The 14,586-nt window shown below is 47.4% G+C and overlaps 27 non-coding genes across 27 annotated transcripts; 18 read left to right on the plus strand and 9 right to left on the minus strand.

Moving 5' to 3' along the window:
* Positions 1–118: 118 nt before the first annotated feature.
* On the minus strand, positions 119–192 carry TRNAI-AAU (transfer RNA isoleucine (anticodon AAU)). The gene has a single exon. It is a non-coding gene; the product is annotated as a tRNA-Ile (tRNA).
* A 170-nt stretch (positions 193–362) lies between these two features.
* Positions 363–444, plus strand: TRNAL-UAG (transfer RNA leucine (anticodon UAG)). Its single transcript has one exon. It is a non-coding gene; the product is annotated as a tRNA-Leu (tRNA).
* A 581-nt stretch (positions 445–1,025) lies between these two features.
* Positions 1,026–1,107, plus strand: TRNAL-AAG (transfer RNA leucine (anticodon AAG)). The gene has a single exon. It is a non-coding gene; the product is annotated as a tRNA-Leu (tRNA).
* A 596-nt stretch (positions 1,108–1,703) lies between these two features.
* Positions 1,704–1,777, minus strand: TRNAI-AAU (transfer RNA isoleucine (anticodon AAU)). Its single transcript has one exon. It is a non-coding gene; the product is annotated as a tRNA-Ile (tRNA).
* A 170-nt stretch (positions 1,778–1,947) lies between these two features.
* TRNAL-UAG (transfer RNA leucine (anticodon UAG)) lies at positions 1,948–2,029 on the plus strand. Its single transcript has one exon. It is a non-coding gene; the product is annotated as a tRNA-Leu (tRNA).
* A 581-nt stretch (positions 2,030–2,610) lies between these two features.
* On the plus strand, positions 2,611–2,692 carry TRNAL-AAG (transfer RNA leucine (anticodon AAG)). The gene has a single exon. It is a non-coding gene; the product is annotated as a tRNA-Leu (tRNA).
* A 596-nt stretch (positions 2,693–3,288) lies between these two features.
* Positions 3,289–3,362, minus strand: TRNAI-AAU (transfer RNA isoleucine (anticodon AAU)). Its single transcript has one exon. It is a non-coding gene; the product is annotated as a tRNA-Ile (tRNA).
* A 170-nt stretch (positions 3,363–3,532) lies between these two features.
* Positions 3,533–3,614, plus strand: TRNAL-UAG (transfer RNA leucine (anticodon UAG)). The gene has a single exon. It is a non-coding gene; the product is annotated as a tRNA-Leu (tRNA).
* Positions 3,615–4,195: 581 nt separating this feature from the next.
* TRNAL-AAG (transfer RNA leucine (anticodon AAG)) lies at positions 4,196–4,277 on the plus strand. Its single transcript has one exon. It is a non-coding gene; the product is annotated as a tRNA-Leu (tRNA).
* Positions 4,278–4,873: 596 nt separating this feature from the next.
* On the minus strand, positions 4,874–4,947 carry TRNAI-AAU (transfer RNA isoleucine (anticodon AAU)). The gene has a single exon. It is a non-coding gene; the product is annotated as a tRNA-Ile (tRNA).
* A 170-nt stretch (positions 4,948–5,117) lies between these two features.
* Positions 5,118–5,199, plus strand: TRNAL-UAG (transfer RNA leucine (anticodon UAG)). Its single transcript has one exon. It is a non-coding gene; the product is annotated as a tRNA-Leu (tRNA).
* A 581-nt stretch (positions 5,200–5,780) lies between these two features.
* Positions 5,781–5,862, plus strand: TRNAL-AAG (transfer RNA leucine (anticodon AAG)). Its single transcript has one exon. It is a non-coding gene; the product is annotated as a tRNA-Leu (tRNA).
* Positions 5,863–6,458: 596 nt separating this feature from the next.
* Positions 6,459–6,532, minus strand: TRNAI-AAU (transfer RNA isoleucine (anticodon AAU)). Its single transcript has one exon. It is a non-coding gene; the product is annotated as a tRNA-Ile (tRNA).
* A 170-nt stretch (positions 6,533–6,702) lies between these two features.
* On the plus strand, positions 6,703–6,784 carry TRNAL-UAG (transfer RNA leucine (anticodon UAG)). The gene has a single exon. It is a non-coding gene; the product is annotated as a tRNA-Leu (tRNA).
* Positions 6,785–7,365: 581 nt separating this feature from the next.
* Positions 7,366–7,447, plus strand: TRNAL-AAG (transfer RNA leucine (anticodon AAG)). The gene has a single exon. It is a non-coding gene; the product is annotated as a tRNA-Leu (tRNA).
* Positions 7,448–8,043: 596 nt separating this feature from the next.
* TRNAI-AAU (transfer RNA isoleucine (anticodon AAU)) lies at positions 8,044–8,117 on the minus strand. Its single transcript has one exon. It is a non-coding gene; the product is annotated as a tRNA-Ile (tRNA).
* A 170-nt stretch (positions 8,118–8,287) lies between these two features.
* TRNAL-UAG (transfer RNA leucine (anticodon UAG)) lies at positions 8,288–8,369 on the plus strand. The gene has a single exon. It is a non-coding gene; the product is annotated as a tRNA-Leu (tRNA).
* A 581-nt stretch (positions 8,370–8,950) lies between these two features.
* Positions 8,951–9,032, plus strand: TRNAL-AAG (transfer RNA leucine (anticodon AAG)). Its single transcript has one exon. It is a non-coding gene; the product is annotated as a tRNA-Leu (tRNA).
* Positions 9,033–9,628: 596 nt separating this feature from the next.
* TRNAI-AAU (transfer RNA isoleucine (anticodon AAU)) lies at positions 9,629–9,702 on the minus strand. Its single transcript has one exon. It is a non-coding gene; the product is annotated as a tRNA-Ile (tRNA).
* Positions 9,703–9,872: 170 nt separating this feature from the next.
* On the plus strand, positions 9,873–9,954 carry TRNAL-UAG (transfer RNA leucine (anticodon UAG)). Its single transcript has one exon. It is a non-coding gene; the product is annotated as a tRNA-Leu (tRNA).
* A 581-nt stretch (positions 9,955–10,535) lies between these two features.
* Positions 10,536–10,617, plus strand: TRNAL-AAG (transfer RNA leucine (anticodon AAG)). Its single transcript has one exon. It is a non-coding gene; the product is annotated as a tRNA-Leu (tRNA).
* Positions 10,618–11,213: 596 nt separating this feature from the next.
* TRNAI-AAU (transfer RNA isoleucine (anticodon AAU)) lies at positions 11,214–11,287 on the minus strand. The gene has a single exon. It is a non-coding gene; the product is annotated as a tRNA-Ile (tRNA).
* A 143-nt stretch (positions 11,288–11,430) lies between these two features.
* Positions 11,431–11,512, plus strand: TRNAL-UAG (transfer RNA leucine (anticodon UAG)). Its single transcript has one exon. It is a non-coding gene; the product is annotated as a tRNA-Leu (tRNA).
* Positions 11,513–12,093: 581 nt separating this feature from the next.
* TRNAL-AAG (transfer RNA leucine (anticodon AAG)) lies at positions 12,094–12,175 on the plus strand. The gene has a single exon. It is a non-coding gene; the product is annotated as a tRNA-Leu (tRNA).
* Positions 12,176–13,015: 840 nt separating this feature from the next.
* On the plus strand, positions 13,016–13,097 carry TRNAL-UAG (transfer RNA leucine (anticodon UAG)). Its single transcript has one exon. It is a non-coding gene; the product is annotated as a tRNA-Leu (tRNA).
* A 581-nt stretch (positions 13,098–13,678) lies between these two features.
* On the plus strand, positions 13,679–13,760 carry TRNAL-AAG (transfer RNA leucine (anticodon AAG)). The gene has a single exon. It is a non-coding gene; the product is annotated as a tRNA-Leu (tRNA).
* Positions 13,761–14,356: 596 nt separating this feature from the next.
* On the minus strand, positions 14,357–14,430 carry TRNAI-AAU (transfer RNA isoleucine (anticodon AAU)). Its single transcript has one exon. It is a non-coding gene; the product is annotated as a tRNA-Ile (tRNA).
* Between the last annotated feature and the right edge of the window lie 156 nt (positions 14,431–14,586).

Consider the following 14,586-nt stretch of genomic DNA (forward strand, 5'->3'; position numbering starts at 1 on the left):
GTGACCACTTGGAGTGGAGAGATCTGAGGCCTCCAGCACAAGCAATGAATGCAGAACATCGGACAGCAGAAAGCCACAGGGTACACATGCCTGAGACCATAAAGATCAAGCGCACGGACGGCCCGTACGGGGATCGAACCCGCGACCTTGGCGTTATTAGCACCACGCTCTAACCAACTGAGCTAACCGGCCAATATGCGACAGCCCAGCTGGGGCTGTGTCTTTCTTAGCCATCCCAGGCTCTCATTAAAGACAAGCTGCAGGAATTCCAGGTGTGCTATATCTATGCCATGGCCTCATCAATCCATGGAATGTAGAATATGTCCCTCCGCCTTTTAATGGTTAGCGAGCACTCTTTTGTAGGTAGCATGGCCGAGCGGTCTAAGGCGCTGGATTTAGGCTCCAGTCTCTTTGGGGGCGTGGGTTCGAATCCCACTGCTGCCAAGCTCTTTTAACAAATGCCTATCCTCGAGGGCTCAAGCGTCTATGAAGTTTCTGCTGCACTTTGCTGGCGTTCCTTGCTCTACACACTGGAATCTCAGAAAAGCAGCATTAGGAAATTGCATGTTTTGGTTGAGAAGTCTTCCAAAGGGCACACTTCTGATGAGATGACTAGTGAAATGTCGTCAACGTTACAAAACAAGTCCAACTCAATGTGACTACCTCCTGTAAGCTAGATACCACGTTCACACTTTAAGTGTGGACACCAAAAAACAAGCAGCACTAATGAAAAGCTGGCACACTTTTCAGCAGAGTGCCAAGTGAACTAAGTGCCAGAATGCTGCACCCAAAGTCCACTCTCAAGCGTAAAGTGACCACAATCTGCAGCCTCAGAAAGAGGACTGAAGCACATAAGTTGGCATCTTGGCCATCTGTGTCAAACTTCAACAACCTTTCATAATGGATAAAGTGGTGAATACTTGAAGTTGAGAGTTCTGAGGCCTCCAGCACAAGCAATGAATTCAGAGCATGGAATGCAGACTATGTCCCGCCGCTTTTCAGTCATTAGCGAGCACTCTTTTACAGGTAGCATGGCCGAGCGGTCTAAGGCGCTGGATTAAGGCTCCAGTCTCTTCGGGGGCGTGGGTTCGAATCCCACTGCTGCCAAGCTCTTTTAACAAAATCCCTATCCTCAAGGGCTCAAGCATCTCTGATGTTGCTGCAGTTCCTTGCCCAACACACTGACATCTCAAAGAACACTTACCTCTCTGCTCTAGCAGCATTAGAATAACTGCATTCATTGCATGTTTTGTTTGAGAAGTCTTCCAAAGGGCACACTTCTGGTGACTAGTGAAATGTCATCAACAGTATATAACAAGTCCAACTGAATGTGACTAACTCCTGTAAGCTAGATTCAACACTCCTACTTTAAGTGTAGACAGCAAAAACAAGCAGCAGTAATGAAAAGCTGGCACATTTTGTAGGAGAGTGCCAAGTGAACTTGCCACAGAATGCTGCACCCAAAGTCCACTCTCAAGCGTAAAACGACCACAACTTGCTGCCTCAGAAAGAGGACAGAAGCACATAAGTTGGCATCTTGGCCATCTGTGTCAAACTTCAACAACCTTTCATAATGGATAAAGTGGTGACCACTTGGAGTGGAGAGATCTGAGGCCTCCAGCACAAGCAATGAATGCAGAACATCGGACAGCAGAAAGCCACAGGGTACACATGCCTGAGACCATAAAGATCAAGCGCACGGATGGCCCGTACGGGGATCGAACCCGCGACCTTGGCGTTATTAGCACCACGCTCTAACCAACTGAGCTAACCGGCCAATATGCGACAGCCCAGCTGGGGCTGTGTCTTTCTTAGCCATCCCAGGCTCTCATTAAAGACAAGCTGCAGGAATTCCAGGTGTGCTATATCTATGCCACGGCCTCATCAATCCATGGAATGTAGAATATGTCCCTCCGCCTTTTAATGGTTAGCGAGCACTCTTTTGTAGGTAGCATGGCCGAGCGGTCTAAGGCGCTGGATTTAGGCTCCAGTCTCTTTGGGGGCGTGGGTTCGAATCCCACTGCTGCCAAGCTCTTTTAACAAATGCCTATCCTCGAGGGCTCAAGCGTCTATGAAGTTTCTGCTGCACTTTGCTGGCGTTCCTTGCTCTACACACTGGAATCTCAGAAAAGCAGCATTAGGAAATTGCATGTTTTGGTTGAGAAGTCTTCCAAAGGGCACACTTCTGATGAGATGACTAGTGAAATGTCGTCAACGTTACAAAACAAGTCCAACTCAATGTGACTACCTCCTGTAAGCTAGATACCACGTTCACACTTTAAGTGTGGACACCAAAAAACAAGCAGCACTAATGAAAAGCTGGCACACTTTTCAGCAGAGTGCCAAGTGAACTAAGTGCCAGAATGCTGCACCCAAAGTCCACTCTCAAGCGTAAAGTGACCACAATCTGCAGCCTCAGAAAGAGGACTGAAGCACATAAGTTGGCATCTTGGCCATCTGTGTCAAACTTCAACAACCTTTCATAATGGATAAAGTGGTGAATACTTGAAGTTGAGAGTTCTGAGGCCTCCAGCACAAGCAATGAATTCAGAGCATGGAATGCAGACTATGTCCCGCCGCTTTTCAGTCATTAGCGAGCACTCTTTTGCAGGTAGCATGGCCGAGCGGTCTAAGGCGCTGGATTAAGGCTCCAGTCTCTTCGGGGGCGTGGGTTCGAATCCCACTGCTGCCAAGCTCTTTTAACAAAATCCCTATCCTCAAGGGCTCAAGCATCTCTGATGTTGCTGCAGTTCCTTGCCCAACACACTGACATCTCAAAGAACACTTACCTCTCTGCTCTAGCAGCATTAGAATAACTGCATTCATTGCATGTTTTGTTTGAGAAGTCTTCCAAAGGGCACACTTCTGGTGACTAGTGAAATGTCATCAACAGTATATAACAAGTCCAACTGAATGTGACTAACTCCTGTAAGCTAGATTCAACACTCCTACTTTAAGTGTAGACAGCAAAAACAAGCAGCAGTAATGAAAAGCTGGCACATTTTGTAGGAGAGTGCCAAGTGAACTTGCCACAGAATGCTGCACCCAAAGTCCACTCTCAAGCGTAAAAGGACCACAACTTGCTGCCTCAGAAAGAGGACAGAAGCACATAAGTTGGCATCTTGGCCATCTGTGTCAAACTTCAACAACCTTTCATAATGGATAAAGTGGTGACCACTTGGAGTGGAGAGATCTGAGGCCTCCAGCACAAGCAATGAATGCAGAACATCGGACAGCAGAAAGCCACAGGGTACACATGCCTGAGACCATAAAGATCAAGCGCACGGATGGCCCGTACGGGGATCGAACCCGCGACCTTGGCGTTATTAGCACCACGCTCTAACCAACTGAGCTAACCGGCCAATATGCGACAGCCCAGCTGGGGCTGTGTCTTTCTTAGCCATCCCAGGCTCTCATTAAAGACAAGCTGCAGGAATTCCAGGTGTGCTATATCTATGCCACGGCCTCATCAATCCATGGAATGTAGAATATGTCCCTCCGCCTTTTAATGGTTAGCGAGCACTCTTTTGTAGGTAGCATGGCCGAGCGGTCTAAGGTGCTGGATTTAGGCTCCAGTCTCTTTGGGGGCGTGGGTTCGAATCCCACTGCTGCCAAGCTCTTTTAACAAATGCCTATCCTCGAGGGCTCAAGCGTCTATGAAGTTTCTGCTGCACTTTGCTGGCGTTCCTTGCTCTACACACTGGAATCTCAGAAAAGCAGCATTAGGAAATTGCATGTTTTGGTTGAGAAGTCTTCCAAAGGGCACACTTCTGATGAGATGACTAGTGAAATGTCGTCAACGTTACAAAACAAGTCCAACTCAATGTGACTACCTCCTGTAAGCTAGATACCACGTTCACACTTTAAGTGTGGACACCAAAAAACAAGCAGCACTAATGAAAAGCTGGCACACTTTTCAGCAGAGTGCCAAGTGAACTAAGTGCCAGAATGCTGCACCCAAAGTCCACTCTCAAGCGTAAAGTGACCACAATCTGCAGCCTCAGAAAGAGGACTGAAGCACATAAGTTGGCATCTTGGCCATCTGTGTCAAACTTCAACAACCTTTCATAATGGATAAAGTGGTGAATACTTGAAGTTGAGAGTTCTGAGGCCTCCAGCACAAGCAATGAATTCAGAGCATGGAATGCAGACTATGTCCCGCCGCTTTTCAGTCATTAGCGAGCACTCTTTTACAGGTAGCATGGCCGAGCGGTCTAAGGCGCTGGATTAAGGCTCCAGTCTCTTCGGGGGCGTGGGTTCGAATCCCACTGCTGCCAAGCTCTTTTAACAAAATCCCTATCCTCAAGGGCTCAAGCATCTCTGATGTTGCTGCAGTTCCTTGCACAACACACTGACATCTCAAAGAACACTTACCTCTCTGCTCTAGCAGCATTAGAATAACTGCATTCATTGCATGTTTTGTTTGAGAAGTCTTCCAAAGGGCACACTTCTGGTGACTAGTGAAATGTCATCAACAGTATATAACAAGTCCAACTGAATGTGACTAACTCCTGTCAGCTAGATTCAACACTCCTACTTTAAGTGTAGACAGCAAAAACAAGCAGCAGTAATGAAAAGCTGGCACATTTTGTAGGAGAGTGCCAAGTGAACTTGCCACAGAATGCTGCACCCAAAGTCCACTCTCAAGCGTAAAAGGACCACAACTTGCTGCCTCAGAAAGAGGACAGAAGCACATAAGTTGGCATCTTGGCCATCTGTGTCAAACTTCAACAACCTTTCATAATGGATAAAGTGGTGACCACTTGGAGTGGAGAGATCTGAGGCCTCCAGCACAAGCAATGAATGCAGAACATCGGACAGCAGAAAGCCACAGGGTACACATGCCTGAGACCATAAAGATCAAGCGCACGGATGGCCCGTACGGGGATCGAACCCGCGACCTTGGCGTTATTAGCACCACGCTCTAACCAACTGAGCTAACCGGCCAATATGCGACAGCCCAGCTGGGGCTGTGTCTTTCTTAGCCATCCCAGGCTCTCATTAAAGACAAGCTGCAGGAATTCCAGGTGTGCTATATCTATGCCACGGCCTCATCAATCCATGGAATGTAGAATATGTCCCTCCACCTTTTAATGGTTAGCGAGCACTCTTTTGTAGGTAGCATGGCCGAGCGGTCTAAGGCGCTGGATTTAGGCTCCAGTCTCTTTGGGGGCGTGGGTTCGAATCCCACTGCTGCCAAGCTCTTTTAACAAATGCCTATCCTCGAGGGCTCAAGCGTCTATGAAGTTTCTGCTGCACTTTGCTGGCGTTCCTTGCTCTACACACTGGAATCTCAGAAAAGCAGCATTAGGAAATTGCATGTTTTGGTTGAGAAGTCTTCCAAAGGGCACACTTCTGATGAGATGACTAGTGAAATGTCGTCAACGTTACAAAACAAGTCCAACTCAATGTGACTACCTCCTGTAAGCTAGATACCACGTTCACACTTTAAGTGTGGACACCAAAAAACAAGCAGCACTAATGAAAAGCTGGCACACTTTTCAGCAGAGTGCCAAGTGAACTAAGTGCCAGAATGCTGCACCCAAAGTCCACTCTCAAGCGTAAAGTGACCACAATCTGCAGCCTCAGAAAGAGGACTGAAGCACATAAGTTGGCATCTTGGCCATCTGTGTCAAACTTCAACAACCTTTCATAATGGATAAAGTGGTGAATACTTGAAGTTGAGAGTTCTGAGGCCTCCAGCACAAGCAATGAATTCAGAGCATGGAATGCAGACTATGTCCCGCCGCTTTTCAGTCATTAGCGAGCACTCTTTTACAGGTAGCATGGCCGAGCGGTCTAAGGCGCTGGATTAAGGCTCCAGTCTCTTCGGGGGCGTGGGTTCGAATCCCACTGCTGCCAAGCTCTTTTAACAAAATCCCTATCCTCAAGGGCTCAAGCATCTCTGATGTTGCTGCAGTTCCTTGCCCAACACACTGGAATCTCAAAGAACACTTACCTCTCTGCTCTAGTAGCATTAGAATAACTGCATTCATTGCATGTTTTGTTTGAGAAGTCTTCCAAAGGGCACACTTCTGGTGACTAGTGAAATGTCATCAACAGTATATAACAAGTCCAACTGAATGTGACTAACTCCTGTAAGCTAGATTCAACACTCCTACTTTAAGTGTAGACAGCAAAAACAAGCAGCAGTAATGAAAAGCTGGCACATTTTGTAGGAGAGTGCCAAGTGAACTTGCCACAGAATGCTGCACCCAAAGTCCACTCTCAAGCGTAAAAGGACCACAACTTGCTTCCTCAGAAAGAGGACAGAAGCACATAAGTTGGCATCTTGGCCATCTGTGTCAAACTTCAACAACCTTTCATAATGGATAAAGTGGTGACCACTTGGAGTGGAGAGATCTGAGGCCTCCAGCACAAGCAATGAATGCAGAACATCGGACAGCAGAAAGCCACAGGGTACACATGCCTGAGACCATAAAGATCAAGCGCACGGATGGCCCGTACGGGGATCGAACCCGCGACCTTGGCGTTATTAGCACCACGCTCTAACCAACTGAGCTAACCGGCCAATATGCGACAGCCCAGCTGGGGCTGTGTCTTTCTTAGCCATCCCAGGCTCTCATTAAAGACAAGCTGCAGGAATTCCAGGTGTGCTATATCTATGCCACGGCCTCATCAATCCATGGAATGTAGAATATGTCCCTCCGCCTTTTAATGGTTAGCGAGCACTCTTTTGTAGGTAGCATGGCCGAGCGGTCTAAGGCGCTGGATTTAGGCTCCAGTCTCTTTGGGGGCGTGGGTTCGAATCCCACTGCTGCCAAGCTCTTTTAACAAATGCCTATCCTCGAGGGCTCAAGCGTCTATGAAGTTTCTGCTGCACTTTGCTGGCGTTCCTTGCTCTACACACTGGAATCTCAGAAAAGCAGCATTAGGAAATTGCATGTTTTGGTTGAGAAGTCTTCCAAAGGGCACACTTCTGATGAGATGACTAGTGAAATGTCGTCAACGTTACAAAACAAGTCCAACTCAATGTGACTACCTCCTGTAAGCTAGATACCACGTTCACACTTTAAGTGTGGACACCAAAAAACAAGCAGCACTAATGAAAAGCTGGCACACTTTTCAGCAGAGTGCCAAGTGAACTAAGTGCCAGAATGCTGCACCCAAAGTCCACTCTCAAGCGTAAAGTGACCACAATCTGCAGCCTCAGAAAGAGGACTGAAGCACATAAGTTGGCATCTTGGCCATCTGTGTCAAACTTCAACAACCTTTCATAATGGATAAAGTGGTGAATACTTGAAGTTGAGAGTTCTGAGGCCTCCAGCACAAGCAATGAATTCAGAGCATGGAATGCAGACTATGTCCCGCCACTTTTCAGTCATTAGCGAGCACTCTTTTACAGGAAGCATGGCCGAGCGGTCTAAGGCGCTGGATTAAGGCTCCAGTCTCTTCGGGGGCGTGGGTTCGAATCCCACTGCTGCCAAGCTCTTTTAACAAAATCCCTATCCTCAAGGGCTCAAGCATCTCTGATGTTGCTGCAGTTCCTTGCCCAACACACTGACATCTCAAAGAACACTTACCTCTCTGCTCTAGCAGCATTAGAATAACTGCATTCATTGCATGTTTTGTTTGAGAAGTCTTCCAAAGGGCACACTTCTGGTGACTAGTGAAATGTCATCAACAGTATATAACAAGTCCAACTGAATGTGACTAACTCCTGTAAGCTAGATTCAACACTCCTACTTTAAGTGTAGACAGCAAAAACAAGCAGCAGTAATGAAAAGCTGGCACATTTTGTAGGAGAGTGCCAAGTGAACTTGCCACAGAATGCTGCACCCAAAGTCCACTCTCAAGCGTAAAACGACCACAACTTGCTGCCTCAGAAAGAGGACAGAAGCACATAAGTTGGCATCTTGGCCATCTGTGTCAAACTTCAACAACCTTTCATAATGGATAAAGTGGTGACCACTTGGAGTGGAGAGATCTGAGGCCTCCAGCACAAGCAATGAATGCAGAACATCGGACAGCAGAAAGCCACAGGGTACACATGCCTGAGACCATAAAGATCAAGCGCACGGACGGCCCGTACGGGGATCGAACCCGCGACCTTGGCGTTATTAGCACCACGCTCTAACCAACTGAGCTAACCGGCCAATATGCGACAGCCCAGCTGGGGCTGTGTCTTTCTTAGCCATCCCAGGCTCTCATTAAAGACAAGCTGCAGGAATTCCAGGTGTGCTATATCTATGCCATGGCCTCATCAATCCATGGAATGTAGAATATGTCCCTCCGCCTTTTAATGGTTAGCGAGCACTCTTTTGTAGGTAGCATGGCCGAGCGGTCTAAGGCGCTGGATTTAGGCTCCAGTCTCTTTGGGGGCGTGGGTTCGAATCCCACTGCTGCCAAGCTCTTTTAACAAATGCCTATCCTCGAGGGCTCAAGCGTCTATGAAGTTTCTGCTGCACTTTGCTGGCGTTCCTTGCTCTACACACTGGAATCTCAGAAAAGCAGCATTAGGAAATTGCATGTTTTGGTTGAGAAGTCTTCCAAAGGGCACACTTCTGATGAGATGACTAGTGAAATGTCGTCAACGTTACAAAACAAGTCCAACTCAATGTGACTACCTCCTGTAAGCTAGATACCACGTTCACACTTTAAGTGTGGACACCAAAAAACAAGCAGCACTAATGAAAAGCTGGCACACTTTTCAGCAGAGTGCCAAGTGAACTAAGTGCCAGAATGCTGCACCCAAAGTCCACTCTCAAGCGTAAAGTGACCACAATCTGCAGCCTCAGAAAGAGGACTGAAGCACATAAGTTGGCATCTTGGCCATCTGTGTCAAACTTCAACAACCTTTCATAATGGATAAAGTGGTGAATACTTGAAGTTGAGAGTTCTGAGGCCTCCAGCACAAGCAATGAATTCAGAGCATGGAATGCAGACTATGTCCCGCCGCTTTTCAGTCATTAGCGAGCACTCTTTTACAGGTAGCATGGCCGAGCGGTCTAAGGCGCTGGATTAAGGCTCCAGTCTCTTCGGGGGCGTGGGTTCGAATCCCACTGCTGCCAAGCTCTTTTAACAAAATCCCTATCCTCAAGGGCTCAAGCATCTCTGATGTTGCTGCAGTTCCTTGCCCAACACACTGACATCTCAAAGAACACTTACCTCTCTGCTCTAGCAGCATTAGAATAACTGCATTCATTGCATGTTTTGTTTGAGAAGTCTTCCAAAGGGCACACTTCTGGTGACTAGTGAAATGTCATCAACAGTATATAACAAGTCCAACTGAATGTGACTAACTCCTGTAAGCTAGATTCAACACTCCTACTTTAAGTGTAGACAGCAAAAACAAGCAGCAGTAATGAAAAGCTGGCACATTTTGTAGGAGAGTGCCAAGTGAACTTGCCACAGAATGCTGCACCCAAAGTCCACTCTCAAGCGTAAAAGGACCACAACTTGCTGCCTCAGAAAGAGGACAGAAGCACATAAGTTGGCATCTTGGCCATCTGTGTCAAACTTCAACAACCTTTCATAATGGATAAAGTGGTGACCACTTGGAGTGGAGAGATCTGAGGCCTCCAGCACAAGCAATGAATGCAGAACATCGGACAGCAGAAAGCCACAGGGTACACATGCCTGAGACCATAAAGATCAAGCGCACGGATGGCCCGTACGGGGATCGAACCCGCGACCTTGGCGTTATTAGCACCACGCTCTAACCAACTGAGCTAACCGGCCAATATGCGACAGCCCAGCTGGGGCTGTGTCTTTCTTAGCCATCCCAGGCTCTCATTAAAGACAAGCTGCAGGAATTCCAGGTGTGCTATATCTATGCCACGGCCTCATCAATCCATGGAATGTAGAATATGTCCCTCCGCCTTTTAATGGTTAGCGAGCACTCTTTTGTAGGTAGCATGGCCGAGCGGTCTAAGGCGCTGGATTTAGGCTCCAGTCTCTTTGGGGGCGTGGGTTCGAATCCCACTGCTGCCAAGCTCTTTTAACAAATGCCTATCCTCGAGGGCTCAAGCGTCTATGAAGTTTCTGCTGCACTTTGCTGGCGTTCCTTGCTCTACACACTGGAATCTCAGAAAAGCAGCATTAGGAAATTGCATGTTTTGGTTGAGAAGTCTTCCAAAGGGCACACTTCTGATGAGATGACTAGTGAAATGTCGTCAACGTTACAAAACAAGTCCAACTCAATGTGACTACCTCCTGTAAGCTAGATACCACGTTCACACTTTAAGTGTGGACACCAAAAAACAAGCAGCACTAATGAAAAGCTGGCACACTTTTCAGCAGAGTGCCAAGTGAACTAAGTGCCAGAATGCTGCACCGAAAGTCCACTCTCAAGCGTAAAGTGACCACAATCTGCAGCCTCAGAAAGAGGACTGAAGCACATAAGTTGGCATCTTGGCCATCTGTGTCAAACTTCAACAACCTTTCATAATGGATAAAGTGGTGAATACTTGAAGTTGAGAGTTCTGAGGCCTCCAGCACAAGCAATGAATTCAGAGCATGGAATGCAGACTATGTCCCGCCGCTTTTCAGTCATTAGCGAGCACTCTTTTGCAGGTAGCATGGCCGAGCGGTCTAAGGCGCTGGATTAAGGCTCCAGTCTCTTCGGGGGCGTGGGTTCGAATCCCACTGCTGCCAAGCTCTTTTAACAAAATCCCTATCCTCAAGGGCTCAAGCATCTCTGATGTTGCTGCAGTTCCTTGCCCAACACACTGACATCTCAAAGAACACTTACCTCTCTGCTCTAGCAGCATTAGAATAACTGCATTCATTGCATGTTTTGTTTGAGAAGTCTTCCAAAGGGCACACTTCTGGTGACTAGTGAAATGTCATCAACAGTATATAACAAGTCCAACTGAATGTGACTAACTCCTGTAAGCTAGATTCAACACTCCTACTTTAAGTGTAGACAGCAAAAACAAGCAGCAGTAATGAAAAGCTGGCACATTTTGTAGGAGAGTGCCAAGTGAACTTGCCACAGAATGCTGCACCCAAAGTCCACTCTCAAGCGTAAAAGGACCACAACTTGCTGCCTCAGAAAGAGGACAGAAGCACATAAGTTGGCATCTTGGCCATCTGTGTCAAACTTCAACAACCTTTCATAATGGATAAAGTGGTGACCACTTGGAGTGGAGAGATCTGAGGCCTCCAGCACAAGCAATGAATGCAGAACATCGGACAGCAGAAAGCCACAGGGTACACATGCCTGAGACCATAAAGATCAAGCGTACGGATGGCCCGTACGGGGATCGAACCCGCGACCTTGGCGTTATTAGCACCACGCTCTAACCAACTGAGCTAACCGGCCAATATGCGACAGCCCAGCTGGGGCTGTGTCTTTCTTAGCCATCCCAGGCTCTCATTAAAGACAAGCTGCAGGAATTCCAGGTGTGCTATATCTAGTAGAATATGTCCCTCCGCCTTTTAATGGTTAGCGAGCACTCTTTTGTAGGTAGCATGGCCGAGCGGTCTAAGGCGCTGGATTTAGGCTCCAGTCTCTTTGGGGGCGTGGGTTCGAATCCCACTGCTGCCAAGCTCTTTTAACAAATGCCTATCCTCGAGGGCTCAAGCGTCTATGAAGTTTCTGCTGCACTTTGCTGGCGTTCCTTGCTCTACACACTGGAATCTCAGAAAAGCAGCATTAGGAAATTGCATGTTTTGGTTGAGAAGTCTTCCAAAGGGCACACTTCTGATGAGATGACTAGTGAAATGTCGTCAACGTTACAAAACAAGTCCAACTCAATGTGACTACCTCCTGTAAGCTAGATACCACGTTCACACTTTAAGTGTGGACACCAAAAAACAAGCAGCACTAATGAAAAGCTGGCACACTTTTCAGCAGAGTGCCAAGTGAACTAAGTGCCAGAATGCTGCACCCAAAGTCCACTCTCAAGCGTAAAGTGACCACAATCTGCAGCCTCAGAAAGAGGACTGAAGCACATAAGTTGGCATCTTGGCCATCTGTGTCAAACTTCAACAACCTTTCATAATGGATAAAGTGGTGAATACTTGAAGTTGAGAGTTCTGAGGCCTCCAGCACAAGCAATGAATTCAGAGCATGGAATGCAGACTATGTCCCGCCACTTTTCAGTCATTAGCGAGCACTCTTTTACAGGTAGCATGGCCGAGCGGTCTAAGGCGCTGGATTAAGGCTCCAGTCTCTTCGGGGGCGTGGGTTCGAATCCCACTGCTGCCAAGCTCTTTTAACAAAATCCCTATCCTCAAGGGCTCAAGCATCTCTGATGTTGCTGCAGTTCCTTGCCCAACACACTGACATCTCAAAGAACACTTACCTCTCTGCTCTAGCAGCATTAGAATAACTGCATTCATTGCATGTTTTGTTTGAGAAGTCTTCCAAAGGGCACACTTCTGGTGACTAGTGAAATGTCATCAACAGTATATAACAAGTCCAACTGAATGTGACTAACTCCTGTAAGCTAGATTCAACACTCCTACTTTAAGTGTAGACAGCAAAAACAAGCAGCAGTAATGAAAAGCTGGCACATTTTGTAGGAGAGTGCCAAGTGAACTTGCCACAGAATGCTGCACCCAAAGTCCACTCTCAAGCGTAAAACGACCACAACTTGCTGCCTCAGAAAGAGGACAGAAGCACATAAGTTGGCATCTTGGCCATCTGTGTCAAACTTCAACAACCTTTCATAATGGATAAAGTGGTGACCACTTGGAGTGGAGAGATCTGAGGCCTCCAGCACAAGCAATGAATGCAGAACATCGGACAGCAGAAAGCCACAGGGTACACATGCCTGAGACCATAAAGATCAAGCGCACGGATGGCCCGTACGGGGATCGAACCCCCGACCTTGGCGTTATTAGCACCACGCTCTAACCAACTGAGCTAACCGGCCAATATGCGACAGCCCAGCTGGGGCTGTGTCTTTCTTAGCCATCCCAGGCTCTCATTAAAGACAAGCTGCAGGAATTCCAGGTGTGCTATATCTATGCCACGGCCTCATCAATCCATGGAATGTAGAATATGTCCCTCCGCCTTTTAATGGTTAGCGAGCACTCTTTTGTAGGTAGCATGGCCGAGCGGTCTAAGGCGCTGGATTTAGGCTCCAGTCTCTTTGGGGGCGTGGGTTCGAATCCCACTGCTGCCAAGCTCTTTTAACAAATGCCTATCCTCGAGGGCTCAAGCGTCTATGAAGTTTCTGCTGCACTTTGCTGGCGTTCCTTGCTCTACACACTGGAATCTCAGAAAAGCAGCATTAGGAAATTGCATGTTTTGGTTGAGAAGTCTTCCAAAGGGCACACTTCTGATGAGATGACTAGTGAAATGTCGTCAACGTTACAAAACAAGTCCAACTCAATGTGACTACCTCCTGTAAGCTAGATACCACGTTCACACTTTAAGTGTGGACACCAAAAAACAAGCAGCACTAATGAAAAGCTGGCACACTTTTCAGCAGAGTGCCAAGTGAACTAAGTGCCAGAATGCTGCACCCAAAGTCCACTCTCAAGCGTAAAGTGACCACAATCTGCAGCCTCAGAAAGAGGACTGAAGCACATAAGTTGGCATCTTGGCCATCTGTGTCAAACTTCAACAACCTTTCATAATGGATAAAGTGGTGAATACTTGAAGTTGAGAGTTCTGAGGCCTCCAGCACAAGCAATGAATTCAGAGCATGGAATGCAGACTATGTCCCGCCGCTTTTCAGTCATTAGCGAGCACTCTTTTACAGGTAGCATGGCCGAGCGGTCTAAGGCGCTGGATTAAGGCTCCAGTCTCTTCGGGGGCGTGGGTTCGAATCCCACTGCTGCCAAGCTCTTTTAACAAAATCCCTATCCTCAAGGGCTCAAGCATCTCTGATGTTGCTGCAGTTCCTTGCCCAACACACTGACATCTCAAAGAACACTTACCTCTCTGCTCTAGCAGCATTAGAATAACTGCATTCATTGCATGTTTTGTTTGAGAAGTCTTCCAAAGGGCACACTTCTGGTGACTAGTGAAATGTCATCAACAGTATATAACAAGTCCAACTGAATGTGACTAACTCCTGTAAGCTAGATTCAACACTCCTACTTTAAGTGTAGACAGCAAAAACAAGCAGCAGTAATGAAAAGCTGGCACATTTTGTAGGAGAGTGCCAAGTGAACTTGCCACAGAATGCTGCACCCAAAGTCCACTCTCAAGCGTAAAACGACCACAACTTGCTGCCTCAGAAAGAGGACAGAAGCACATAAGTTGGCATCTTGGCCATCTGTGTCAAACTTCAACAACCTTTCATAATGGATAAAGTGGTGACCACTTGGAGTGGAGAGATCTGAGGCCTCCAGCACAAGCAATGAATGCAGAACATCGGACAGCAGAAAGCCACAGGGTACACATGCCTGAGACCATAAAGATCAAGCGCACGGATGGCCCGTACGGGGATCGAACCCGCGACCTTGGCGTTATTAGCACCACGCTCTAACCAACTGAGCTAACCGGCCAATATGCGACAGCCCAGCCGGGGCTGTGTCTTTCTTAGCCATCCCAGGCTCTCATTAAAGACAAGCTGCAGGAATTCCAGGTGTGCTATATCTATGCCACGGCCTCATCAATCCATGGAATGTAGAATATGTCCCTCCGCCTTTTAATGGTTAGCG

Source organism: Aquarana catesbeiana, linkage group LG12 (genome assembly GCF_042186555.1).
Source record: "Aquarana catesbeiana isolate 2022-GZ linkage group LG12, ASM4218655v1, whole genome shotgun sequence".
Taxonomy (NCBI): Eukaryota; Metazoa; Chordata; class Amphibia; order Anura; family Ranidae; genus Aquarana; species Aquarana catesbeiana.